Here is a 13,899-nt window from a genome sequence, read left to right on the forward strand (position 1 = left end):
AAGAAGGACACTACTACTATCAATCAAGGGATCAATCCAAGAAGAAGATATAACAATTATAAATATATATGCACCCAACATAGGAGCACCTCAATACATAAGGCAAACGCTAACAGCTATAAAAGAGGAAATCGACAGTAACACAGCAATAGTGGGGGACTTTAACACCTCACTTACACCAATGGACAGATCATCCAGACAGAAAAATAATAAGGAAACACAAGCTTTAAATGACGCAATAGACCAGATAGATTTAATTGATATTTATAGGACATTCCATCAAAAAACAGCAGATTACACTTTCTTCTCGAGTGCATGTGGAAACATTCTCCAGGATAGATCACATCTTGGGTCACAAATCAAGCCTTGGTAAATTTAAGAAAATTGGAATTATATCAAGCATCTTTTCTGACCACACACACTATGAGATTAGAAATAAATTACAGGGAAAAAACCGTAAAAAACACAAACACATGGAGGCTAAACAATACGTTTCAAAATATCCAAGAGATAACTGAATAAATCAAAGAGGAAATCAAAAAATATCTAGAGACAAATGACAACAAAAACACAATGATCCAAAACCAGTGGGATGCAGCAAAAGCAGTTCTAAGAGGGAAGTTCATAACAATACAATTGTACATCAACAAACAAGAAAAATCTCAAAAAAAACTGTATAACTTTACACCTAAAGGAACTAGAGAAAGAAGAGCAAACAAAACCCAAAGTTGTAGAAGGAAAGAAATCGTAAAGATCAGAGCAGAAATAAATGAAATAGAAACAAAGAAAACAATAGCAAAGATCAATAAAACTAAAAGCTGGTTCTTTGAGAAGATGAGCAAAATTGATAACCTTTAGCCAGACTCGTTAAGAAAAAGAGCGAGAGGACTCAAATCAATAAAATTAGAAATGAAAAAGGAGACGTTACAACGGACACTGCAGAAATACAAAACATCCTAAGAGACTACTACCAGCAACTCTATGCCAATAAAATGGACAACCTGGAAGAAAGGACAAATTCTTAGAAAGGTGTAACCTTCCAAGACTGAACCAGGAAGAAATAGAAAATATGAACAGACCAATCACAAGTAATGAAATTGAAACTGTGATTAAAAATCTTCCAACAAATAGAAGTCCAGGACCAGATGGCTTCACAGATGAATTCTACCAAACATTTAGAGAGGAGCTAACACCCATCCTTCTCAAATGCTTCCTAAAAATTGCAGAAGAAGGAACACTCCCAAACTCATTCTACTAGGCCACAATCAGCCTGATACCAAAACCAGACAAAGACAATACACAAAAAGAAAATTACAGACCAATATCACCAATGAATATAGATGCAAAAATCCTCAATAAAATACTAGCAAATGGAATCCAACAACACATTAAAAGGATCATACACCATGACCAAATGGGATTTATCCCAGGGATTCTTCAATATGCACAAATCAATCAATGTGATATACCATATTAACAAATTGAAGAATAAAAACCATAAGATTATCTCAATAGATGTGGAAAAAGTTTTGACAAAATTCAACACCCATTATGGTAAAAACTCTCCAGAAAGTGGGCATAGAGGGAAACTACCTCAACATAATAAAGCCATATGTAAGAAGCCCACAGCACCCATCATTCTCAATGGTGAGAAACTGAAAACATTTCCTCTTAGATCAGGAAGAAGACAAGGTTGTCCACTCTATCCACCAGTATTCAACATAGTTTTGCAAGCCCTAGCCATGGCAATCAGAGAAGAAAAAGAAATAAAAGCAATACAAGTTGGAAAAGAAGAAGAAAAACTGTCACTGTTTGCAGATGACAGTAAACTATGCATAGAGAATCCTAAAGATGCCACCAGAAAACTACTAGAGCTGATCAATGAATTTGCTAATATTGCAGGATACAAAATTAATGCACAGAAATCTCTTGCACTTCTATACACTAACAACAAAAGATCAGAAAAAGAAATTAAGGAAACAGTCCCATTCACCATTGGAACAAAAAGAATGAAATACCTAGGAATAAACCTACCTAAGGAGGTAAAATACCTGTACTCGAAAAAGTATAAGACAGTGATGAAGGAAATCAAAGTTGACACAAACAGTTTAGAGATATACCATGTTCTTGGATTGGAAGAATCAATATTGTGAAAATGCCTATACTACCCAAAGCAATCTACAGATTCATTGCAATCCCTATTAAATTATCAATGGCATGTTTTACAGAACTAGAACAAAAATTCTTAAAATTTGTATGGAAACACAAAAGACCCTGAATTTCCAAAGCAATATTGAGGGAAAAAAATGGAGCTGAAGGAATCAGACTCCCTGACTTCAGACTATACTACAAAGCTACAGTAATCAAGACAATATGGTACTGGCACAAAAACAGAAATATAGATCAATGGAACAGGATTGAAAGCCTAGAGATAAACCCACGCACCTATGGTCAACTAATCTATGACAAAGGAGGCAAGGATATACAATGGAGAAAAGGCCGTCTCTTCAATAAGTGGTGCTGGGAAAACTGGACAGCTACCTGTTAAAGAATGAAATTAGAACACTCCCTAACACCATACACAAAAATAAACACCAAATGGATTAAAGACCTAAATGTAAGACCAGACACTATAAAACTCTTAGAGGAAAACATAGGCAGAACACTCTTTGACATGAATCACAGCAAGATCTTTTTTGACTCCTAGAGAAATAGAAATGAAACCAAAAATAAACAAATGAGACCTAAGGAAACTTAAAAGATTTTTCACAGCAAAGGAATCTATAAACAAGACGAAAAGACAACCCTCAGAATGGGAGAAAATATTTGCAAACGAGACAACAGACAAAGGATTAATCTGCAAAATATGTAAACAGCTCAAGCAGCTCAATGTTAAAAAAAACCAAACAACTCAATTAAAAAATGGGCTGGGGGGCTTCCCTGGTGGCGCAGTTGTTGAGAGTCCGCCTGCCGATGCAGGGGACACGGGTTTGTGCCCCGGTCCGGGAAGATCCCACATGCCACGGAGTGGCTGGGCCCGTGAACCATGGCTGCTGAGCCTGCGCGTCCAGAGCCTGTGCTCCGCAATGGGAGAGGCCACAACAGTGAGAGGCCCGCGTACTGCAAAAAAAAAAATGGGCAAGAGACCTAGATAGACATTTCTCCAAAGAAGATATACAGATGGCCAAGAGGCACATTAAAAGATGCTGAACATCACTAATTATTAGAGAAATGCAAATCAAAACTAAAATGAGGTATCACCTCACACCAGTTAGAATGGGCACCATCAGAAAATCTATAAACAACAAATGCTGGAGAGGGTGTGGAGAAAAGGGAACCCTCTTGCACTGTTGGTGGGAATGTAAATTGATACAGCCACTATGGAGAACAGTATGGAGGTTCCTTAAAAAACTAAAAATACAATTACCATATGACCCAGCAATCCCACTACTGGGCATATACCCAGAGAAAACCATAATTCAAAAAGACACATGCACCCCAATGTTCATTGCAGCACTATTTGCAATAGCCAGGTCATGGAAGCAACCCAAATGCCCATCGACAGATGAATGGATAAAGAAGATGTGGTACATATACAATGGAATATTACTCAGCCATAAAAAGGACCGGAGTTGGCTCATTTGTTGGCTCATGGATGGACCTAGAGGCTGTCATACAGAGTGAAGTAAGTCAGAAAGAGAAAAATATTGTATATTAATATTGTATATCAATGCATATATGTGGAATCTAGATACATGGTACACATGAACTGGTTTTCAAGGCAGAAATAGAGACACAGACGTTGAGAACAAACCTATGGACACTAAGGGGGGAAAGCAGGATGGTGGTGGTGGTGGTGGGATGAATTGGGAGATTGGGATTGACATATATGCCCTAATACGTATAAAATAGATAAGTAATAAGAACATGCTATATAGCATAAATCAAGAAATAAAATTAAAAAAAAAAAAGGAAAAATAGCAAAGTAGGTTAAATCCCTGGAAGAGACTGAAACAGCCCAAAGTGAAACCCAGTCATAGAGCCTGGTCCGTCCAAACTGCTTTAGACCTTTTGGGAGTTTAGCTAAGGCCTGGTTCTGGGTTTGTCTTTTCTGTGGGTTGGGTGAAGGTGCTTTCAGATTTACTTCTAAGGCTTACAGGTGAGTCAGCGACTTTAATAGTCCCTCATCTTTCCACAAAACTGTCTATGACCATATTCACTTTTTCTTCTTTCCTTTATGCCACATGTTTGGTCTTTAGGACCTACATGATCTTAATTAATCCCTGGTATGCTTCTGCCATGCGAAACTGTAATTGTTGGTGGGCTTCATTGGATTTCTGCCTCATACTCAAAAGAGGTTGTGGTCCTCCCATTCCCATTGTTGGGAAATGTAGCTGTGACTGAACTCAGGTTTGGCTGCTTGCTGTACAAAAGCAAGTACTTGAGAAGCAAGTGTTGGTAGATAGGAAAGTTGCTTTAATTAGAAAAGCCAGCAATCTGGGGAGAAGATGGACTCATGTCCCAAGATCCAAAGATTCTGTTTGACCATGAAAGTTTTTAAGGGAAAAGGAAGAAATAATCTCAGTTAATCATTAAGGTAGGAGGTCAGATTCTTCCTCATTTTTCCATTGCTGTCTTCTCCTGATCTTCCATTGGATGTTATCTTTCCTACATGGTCCACTTGCAGTTGGATGCTGTCTTGCCCACTTGGTCCACCTGCAAATTTGCTAAGGGGTACAGAGTCAGTCATTCTTTAACTGCTTAATTCTTCATTCTTTCTCCTTTTAATCTAGGAAAGGAATCAACGGGTTAGGTAAGGCGTTGTGTACATTCAGTAGAGCAGAATTCAGGAGTTAGGTTAATTGTTACCTAGTGATCTCATTTTCACAATTAAGGTCTAAAGAAAACAGAGATGAACAAACAGAAAAAGGGGCAAAAGAGCTGCTTCCATAGCTGCTGCTTTCATTTCCTATAGGTCTACACTGAAAACAAACCCAAGGACACCAGGCCTAATTTGCCTATCAGTGATGACCTCCCTACTTGTCTGCCTAGTTCTGTTGGCAGAAACATGCAGCATATTCCCCAGCCTGGGCACTGCCATCTGTCATGGTGTCTTCTACCCTGGCAGTGGGCTGAATAGCTTGCTGACTCCCAACAAAAATTAGGTAAATACAGAGCCCTGAGTCTCTCTAAGAACTGCCCTCAGCAGAAGTTCACGTTCTCACCTAAGCTCATGCCCCATCCACAGGGACCGCCTGCATCTAATGACTGGTACATATAGGAGGATGGGCTGAGGCCTCTGTTGTGACTATATCACAGCTCAACTTTTCTCTCTGCCTCACCCCACCCCCTCTCAGTTCTTCACAGTTGATCCCAAGGACACCCTCCAACATGCTTCCTGCATGAGGATTTTCATCTCAGAATCTGTTTCCTGGGAAACCTGGCCTGAGACCCTTTTATATTACAAATGTTTTATTATGCCCCCTTTGTATGAAATTTATAGATAATATACCTACCTCAACAGAAAATTAAAAAAAAAAACCCAACCATAAAAAGCACGTTAATGTTTAATAAAATAGTAATGCATTTAATATTCAATAAAGTAATAATTTATCAGGTGAAACTGTATCAGAAGATAAGAAGCATTCAGATGCATGTGCCATAAAATCACCATGAATTTGAGAGACACATGATCCAGGGGTGTTGTTTTGCCAACTTGAGTACTGCCAGCAGTGCTGCTGTGGGAGATAGTTTGTGAATTAGTTATCAACTCCTGGGAAAGTTCCAAACAAAACTAATATAATATTCTCTTGATTTACATGGTAGTTGTACTTCTGGATAATTCAGTGTAAAAATAGTATAGAAATAGGGAAAAATACTTTGTGTTTTTATGTAAAGCAGAGAAAGGTTCTCAGGGTGGATAACTATATATTTGTGGATTTTTTTTTCCCATACAGGTTTGTCTTCAGGGATGCTAGGAGGTCATGAGGGTCATGGGACAATTTTTTTGTATATGAACGTGACCATTGCAGGGAATAATCACACTGGGTCCCCACCTATAAGCGCCCCCACCTATAAGCGCCCCCATCAATGAGACAGTCCTAAACACTCCCATAAGTTTTCCATATGCCTCCTGGGAATACTGCTGGCTCTGCTAAAAGGAAGGCCAGTGGCAGCTGCTCCCAGTGTGTCTGATTCTCTATTAAAACTTTCCAAAACTTTTTTCTACAAATGAGTGCTGGACATTTCTTCTCTCTCACCTCTTTCCTCCATCTTTTCAACTTAACTTTTTTTCTTTTCTTGCATGTGTCTTCCTCACATGAATTAATATGGCCTCTTAGACTTACACAGTGCTCTAATTCATCCATTTCCTGGATCAACACAGCAAAACCTCATGCCTGAAATTACCAAAACAAAGTATCCTTCCTCTTTGGAAGGTAGAAGAGAAGGCTTTGGAAGAAGAGAGACAGATGAAAATATGTATATGTTAATTTTTGAAAATATCTGTCATAGAGAATTTATCATATTTGTCTTGTTTGTCATTGAGAATATTTGAAAATCTAATCATCCAACAACAGTAGACTGGTTAAATTAATTATGTTAAATTCATGCAATAGTCTTTGATGATATAGCTTTCAAAAAGTTTGTGTGTGTGTGTGTGTGTGTGTGTGTGTGTGTGTGTACATATGAAGTATCTTTAATGACACAATAATATTTATATATTAAATTTTAAATCACTAGTTTAAACAAACCGGTGTGTATGATTAACTCCTCCGCTTTTTATGACCGTTTTTGTGGATACATCAAAATATCTCTCAGTAGGATAAGAAATTGTCTTCTTTTTCTTATGTCCTATGTTTTCTAAATATTTTATAGTGAACATTTGTGATATGATTAAAATTAAGTTATTTGTAAAAAAATAAATAAATAAAGGGAAGGCCAGTGGAGTAAAGGAAAGGAAGTGAATTTTGAGTAGTAGCCCCCAAACTGAAGACATCCACATGTCACACTTGTCCAGCAGGACCCAAGTTTGAACCCAGCCCTGGTGCCTCTCCTATCAGCCCACTCTCCTGTTCTGTCTTATTTAGGAAAGGTCAAGATTGAAATGACTTGTCTGACTTCCAGGGACCCCCTTACCATCCTCTCTTTTATCCTCACCAACTTGAGGAGTGTTGAAATGCAGAGCCTTTTTAAGAGGACCCTCCCCATCCAGCCTCAGGGGTCACACCAGTGCCCTCTGAAATGCTGCCACGTGGTCTCTGCTGAATTAGCAGCTTCTGTTTTGAGCACCATGGTGGATGGGCCGTGGCCCCACCCTTCTCAAACTCCTTTTTGAGATAGACAGTTTAATGGGCAAGTTTAGCTTTCATGGTTTGACAGCCTCGTAATTGGTAATTAGTTGGTGAAGGCTGTGTTTTAACAGTTGCAGAGGCCATTTGTGAGGGTGGTTACTCTGTGGAGGAGCACACCTCCGCTCCCTTCCCTTTTCTTTCTTTCTTCCCGCGTCCTCCTCTGAGCCCTCCTCTTTTCTTCTGAATCTTTCTTTTTTCATTTTTAGTTTTTAAGTTGAAGTATAGTTGATTTACAATGTTATGTTACTTTTTGGTGTACAGCAAAGTGATTCAGTTATGTGTGTATATATATATATATATTCTTTTTCAGATTCTTTTCCATTATAGTTTATTACAAGATATTGAATACGGCTCCCTGTGCTATACAGTAGGACCTTGTTGTTTATCTGTTTTATATATAGTAGTGTGTATCTGTCAATCCCAAACTCCTAATTTATCCCTCCCCCTCCTTCCCCTTTGGAAAACCGTAAGTTTGTTCTCTATGTCTGTGAGTCTGTTTCTGTTTCATAAATAAGTTCATTTGTGTCATTTTAGATTCCGCGCATAGGTGATGTCATATGATATTTGTCTCTGCCTGACTTCCTTCACTTAGTATGATAATCTCTAGGTCCATTGCTGCAAATGGCATTCTTTCATTCTTTTGTTTATGACTGAGTAATATTCCATTGTATATATGTACCACATCTTCTTTATCCATTCACCTGTCGTTGGACATTTAGGTTGCTTCCATGTCTTGGCTGTTGTAGATAGTCTTCTTCACCTTTCTTAATTAGACTGCTCCACTTCTCACGTGAAGATGTAGATGGTGAGGGGAGAGAGAGAGTTGGTGGGGGAGAGAGAAAATACACTTACAAATGCCCAATTTCAAACTGCACTTTTTCCAGATCCTACTCCTTGCCACATTGTCTTAGTCTGTCTGGGCTGCTATAACAAAATGCCATAAACTGGGTGACCCCAAAACAATAGAAATTTATTTCTCACAGTTCTGGAGGCTGGAAAGTCCAAGATGAAGGTGCTAGCAGATTTGGTGTCTGGGGAAGAGGGTCTGCTTCCTGGTTCACGATGGAGGTAATGAGGTCGCTTTTATGAGGGCACGAATCCCATTCATGAATGCTCCACCCTCATGGCCTAATGGCCACTCAAAGGCCTTAGCTCCAAATACCATCACTCTGGGGATTAAGATTCAACCCATGAATTTTGGGGAGACATAGCATTCAGTCTACAGCACACTGATGTAGCAGTCCATGGCTGGAGAATCCCCTTTGCCCTGTGCTATCTCTTTGGTAGAAGACTGGGGGAGCATATAAGGCTATGGGTTGCAGAATTAGTCATAGAACTAACAAAATAATTTTCTCTGCAAGGGTTCTTTCTTTGTAATCAGTGGAGACTGACACACTAGCCTAAGTAAGGAAGGGGCTTGTTCAAAGGCTATTAGGTATCTCACAGAATTATAGAACTTTCTGAACAAGCCAGCTGGCAGGTAGGACAAGAACCAGGGCCCACCACAGCATCTGAGCATTAGAAACATGTGTACTGCTTCTGTGGGCTGCTGCCATCAGATGACCAAGGGCAAGCACCTTCTGGCTTTGTGAACCTTTTCTTAAGATTCAGATTCCTCCTCAGAAACAGATGCTGATGGTCCTAGCTTAGGTCAAGCCGCTCCTTCAGTGGTGGCGGTAGGGGAATGGTGTGTGCGGTACGGAGTGCAGCCCTGTGATTGGCACGGAGAAAGGGAGGTTTCCCTAAGGGAAGAATGCTACCTAGACTAAAACCATGACATCCATCAAAGGAAACTAGAACTGAAGGCTGTATTGCTCACTTTCCCTTTTAATGCTTGAGAGCTAACCCCATGATCCTGTGCTAGAACACGCCAGTAACAGACAATCAACAATATGGAGGCCACCCTCAAATCTAGCATCTGTGGGAGAATCAGCCCCGAAGCAGAACTGAGTTGAAATCTACCTCCAGGTAACTCACTCCTCTTGCTCCTAGCACGTCTTCCTGGAGTTCCATAGAGAGTCAATTCTGTCACTCAAGAGATGATGCATTAAAGATTTGATGATTGAAATCACATCTTCTTGGGTCATTTCTTATGCAGGCTTAAACACCCTTAGTTCCTTCAACCATTCCTCAATCTCTTGGTGGTTTCTGGCCATTGAACACATGCAATCATTTCCAGAATTACACATCTCTTTACAGTTGCTTAAGGCAGATTCCAATTTGCAGATCATACCTCCATTCAAGAAATATTTATGAAGCACCTGCTTGGGTCAGTCACTGTAACAGATGCTAGAGATACAGTACAAGCAAACATAGACCTCCCCTCTACCTCATTATCTGGATCTTGGTCTAGGACTGGCCCCCTCCCCCCCTCCCATGCCCCTTTCCCTCTATTAGACAGGCTGCATGGGGAAAAAATGGAAGAGGTAACAGAATTATCTCCACCTTTTCCTGTCCCCAGCCCTAGAACACCCTGAATTGTTTCCTTACTTTCCTATCAAGAATGGAATTCGTTCCCTTCCAAATAAAATATGTAACTAACAATTGTTGAGCATCTGTCACATGTTAAATGTGACATTAAGCAATTTCTTTTCTTTTATCTCTTATCAGCAACCTCTTGGGAGTAAGTACACTGGTCCACTTTTTACAGATGAGGTACCTGGGGCCCTCAGAGTAAGTGAAGTGCCCAAGGACAAGCTGGTATGGGAGCCAAACCACGTGTCTGTGATTTATCAAATAGGAAAAAATCCTTTGTTTTCTGCTGATGACAAGACCATGAGCCTCTGGAAGAAAGACACTATCGTTGGTTCATCTCTGAATTCCTAGCACCCTGCACATGCTAGGGGCTCAATACATGTTGGGTGACTGGATAATCGTCAGGTTCTTGGGGTGTGAACAGACTTTTGAGGACGTGGAGTCCATCCGTATCTTACATGCTTTCCAGAGGGATGAGGGAAATGTCTGTAGCTCTCTCTATAGGCCAGGCTCCCTCATGCCTTTGTTGATCCTCCTGGGGCGCAGGTTTCCCGCTCCGTGTTATTTTGGCCTGGCAAATACCCATTCATCTCTTAAGCGTCACGTTAAATGCCATCTCCCTGCCTTCCTGATTTAGAGTTCCTGCACTCTCATTTCCACAGTGCTTTGCACAGACCACCAAGGTACCAACTGCCTTGCTGTGTCGAATTATCTGTTGGCTTGACTCTCTCTCCACTAGGCTGGGAGTGTTTTGAGGGCAGGGGCTGTGTTTCTTCTTTGTATCTTCAGCATCCAACATAATGGGTGTCATATGGCAGATTGTCAGTGAATATTTGTGGAATGAATGAATGAGTGAATAATGGATTTATCTTGGAATTGATACAAAATCCAAGAATGGTTATCTCATGACCATCGACTTCATGAAGTTCCCAGTGTCAAAGAGTGGAATCAATAAAGCCTAAAGGTTAGCATTTTGTTTAGATTTCAGGAAAACAGTCAGAAATCACTTTATGAAACGATTCTGTGCAGCAAGAATAGGAACCAGGAAAATTATCACTTTCCAGCAGAAGGAGATCAATGAGTTTTTATAGCTGTGTAGACAATGCGTCTACAGAAAGAAGCATAGTTAGTACTGATGATAAACTTTATGGATATGCACAAATTTTCACACTCTATTTAATGACTTAAGTAATTACCTAAAAGTGTTTCATAAACTTAACCTTAACTAAGCAAAAGGGTCCTAATGTGAATTCTCTCTTAGAGAAAAACATGGTCCAGGCTAGAAGGAATTTTTGTTTGCTTGGTTTTTATTGTGTTCCTCCTCCGGTGTCAAGAAGTTTAGGGAGTTAGAAAGAATAGCGTGAAGTAGAAATGCAATCTGATTTGAGACTTGTCATTCTTAGCAAAACAGTTCCACATTGGAGAGCTTTCTACTGATTAAAGCCAACTTCTTTCTTAAAGGGGAAGCTCACATTATGTTATTCTACATTTCCTCCAGAAAGAGGATCTTGTATTTTTTGTTTTTCTTAGTCATATGTGGAGCTATGCAAAGAAAATCCCAAAGATATGCACCCAATTTTCTACAAGTTTCAGCCCTTCATGTAATAAGGCCTCTGCCCATAGGACATGGGAATTGGGATGAGAGTGAAAATGATCCTCTTCCCATGGAAAGGGATCAACGTAATTACAGGGCCCACTTCTATACTGGGTCCTGTTGTGTGTCAGGTGCTTTCCAAACATCACTTCATTTAACTCTCACTGGCCAGCCCTGTGGTGTTGTCATCCTCTCCCGTTCTCATCTGCCTGGTGGAAGGCAAACTCGTCTCTCAAAACTCTGTTCACTTCGCAGCGGCCAAAATAGGCCTTGTAACATTGAAGTCTGATGGTGTCGCTCTTTCACTCAAAAGATGCGTGCACCTGTATGTTCATAGCAGCACTGTTTACAATAGCCAAGACATGGAAGCAACCTAAGTGTCCACTGACAGATGAATGGATAAGAAGATGTGGTACATATATGCAATGGAATATTACTCAGCCATATAAAAGAATGAAATAATGTCATCTACGGCGACATGGAGGGACCTAGAGATCATCATGCTAAGTAACCTAAGTGTGACAGATGAATGGATAAGAAGATGTGGTACATATATGCAATGGAATATTACTCAGCCATATAAAAGAATGAAATAATGTCATCTACGGCGACATGGAGGGACCTAGAGATCATCATGCTAAGTGAAGTAAGTCAGACAGAGAAAGACAAATAGTCGTATGATATCACTTATTTGTAGAATCTAAAAAAAATGATAGAAATTAACTTACTTACAAAACAGAAATAAACTCACAGACGTAGAAAACGAATTTGTGATTACCAAAAGGAAAGGGGTGGGGGAGGGATAAATTAGGAGATTGGGATTACATATACACACCACTGTATATAAAACAGTTAAACAACAAGGTCCTACTGAATAGTGCAGGGAATTATATTCAATATTTTGTAATAACCTATAATGGGAAAGAATCTGCAAAAGAACAGATATATATGTATGTATAACATATTCACTTTGCTGTACACTTAAAACTAACACAATATTTAAATCAAAACTCTACGTCAATAAATAAAAAAAAAAAGGTGAGCTTTCCTTGTAAAATTGAAGTCTGATAGTGTCACTCCTCTACTCAAAACCACCTGCGGCTCCCTGCCTTACACAATGAGAATGACTCCCTTGGCTCAGGCAGACTCTGTAGGACCTGCCCCCTGTGTCACATCACCTGTCTGGTCTCATCTCTTATCACCTCCTGTCACTCAGTCTCTCTGCTCCTGCCTTTCTCGCCTCCTTGCTCTTCCTCCAACTGCCAGGTGAGTTCTCATGGCCTTACGTGTTGCCGTCTCAGGGTCTTTGCCCTTGGTCTTCCCTCTACCTAGAGTCCTCCCCCAGATATCTGCATGGTTTTCACTTCATTCCTTCAAGTCTGAGCTCAAATGTCCCATCTCAATGAGACCTTCTTTGACCCTCCAGTGCATTTAAAACTGGACCCCTCTAGTAGATTCCCCTTACTCCTTCTCTTTTCTTTTTCTCCTCAGATTGCAACACCTTCTAATATACTATGTAATTTACTTAGTTATGTTGCTTGTGGCTATCTCACCAAGTCCCTCCACTGTGTCCTCCATATACCATTAGAACATAAGTTTCATGAGGGCAGGCACATTTGTGTGTGCTTCCTTTATCTTGCCCAGTTGCCCAGCCCATGACATGTGCTCAACACGTATCTGTGGAGTGAGTCAACAAGAAAACAGGATTAGAATGATAGAATAACTTGGCTGGAGTGACACAGCTATTAAACAAAGGTGTAAGTGTTCCACCAGGCCAGGTTTGTCTCAGCCTGGAGGCAACGCCATCCCCCTCTGCAATGCTGGGTCTGTATCTCTTTGTAGGCAAAGAAAAGAAGGATGAAAGGGCAGTACATATTTAAATGGCAGGAAACTTTTGTGGGGCTGGTGGTGTGTGTGCTTTTTTAAGTCACACGGGGTGAGAAAACACAGTACGGAAGCCAGACCTGAATCTGGGTCCCAGCTCTCCACTTTCTAGCTGTATGATCACAGCCATGTTACTTAACTTCTCTGAAACTCATTTTTGTTATCTGCAAAATGAGGATGATGACGGTCATCATGAAGTCATCATTAGAATGAAATTATACGATACCCGTAATATCAAGGTAAGAGTCCCATAAATATATGGTCATTACATCGTGAAATGATAAAAGTTAACAGTGCTTGAGTGCTCTCAGATTTTCTCCCTTTTCCTGGTTGCTAAGATGAATTCTGACTTAGCCCAGTTCAGTCTCTCCCTGCTCCCCATCTTGCCCAACGGAAGGACATCCAGTGCAGGTATTTAAGTTACGCGTATCTTGCGTGGGGTTCAAGACACACAAGCAAAGACTAGTTGAAATTATTTCTACCTGTTTGAACTCTGGTCTTTGCACTGCCTCACCCAGGGCCTAAGCCCAGCAGGTCCCAGCCCTCTAAGGAGTGCACTGAATTATTGAATTCCTTCTCGACCATCCTCTTCCG

The sequence above is a fragment of the Lipotes vexillifer genome, unplaced genomic scaffold (genome assembly GCF_000442215.2).
Source record: "Lipotes vexillifer unplaced genomic scaffold, Lipotes_vexillifer_v1.1 scaffold728, whole genome shotgun sequence".
NCBI lineage: Eukaryota > Metazoa > Chordata > Mammalia > Artiodactyla > Lipotidae > Lipotes > Lipotes vexillifer.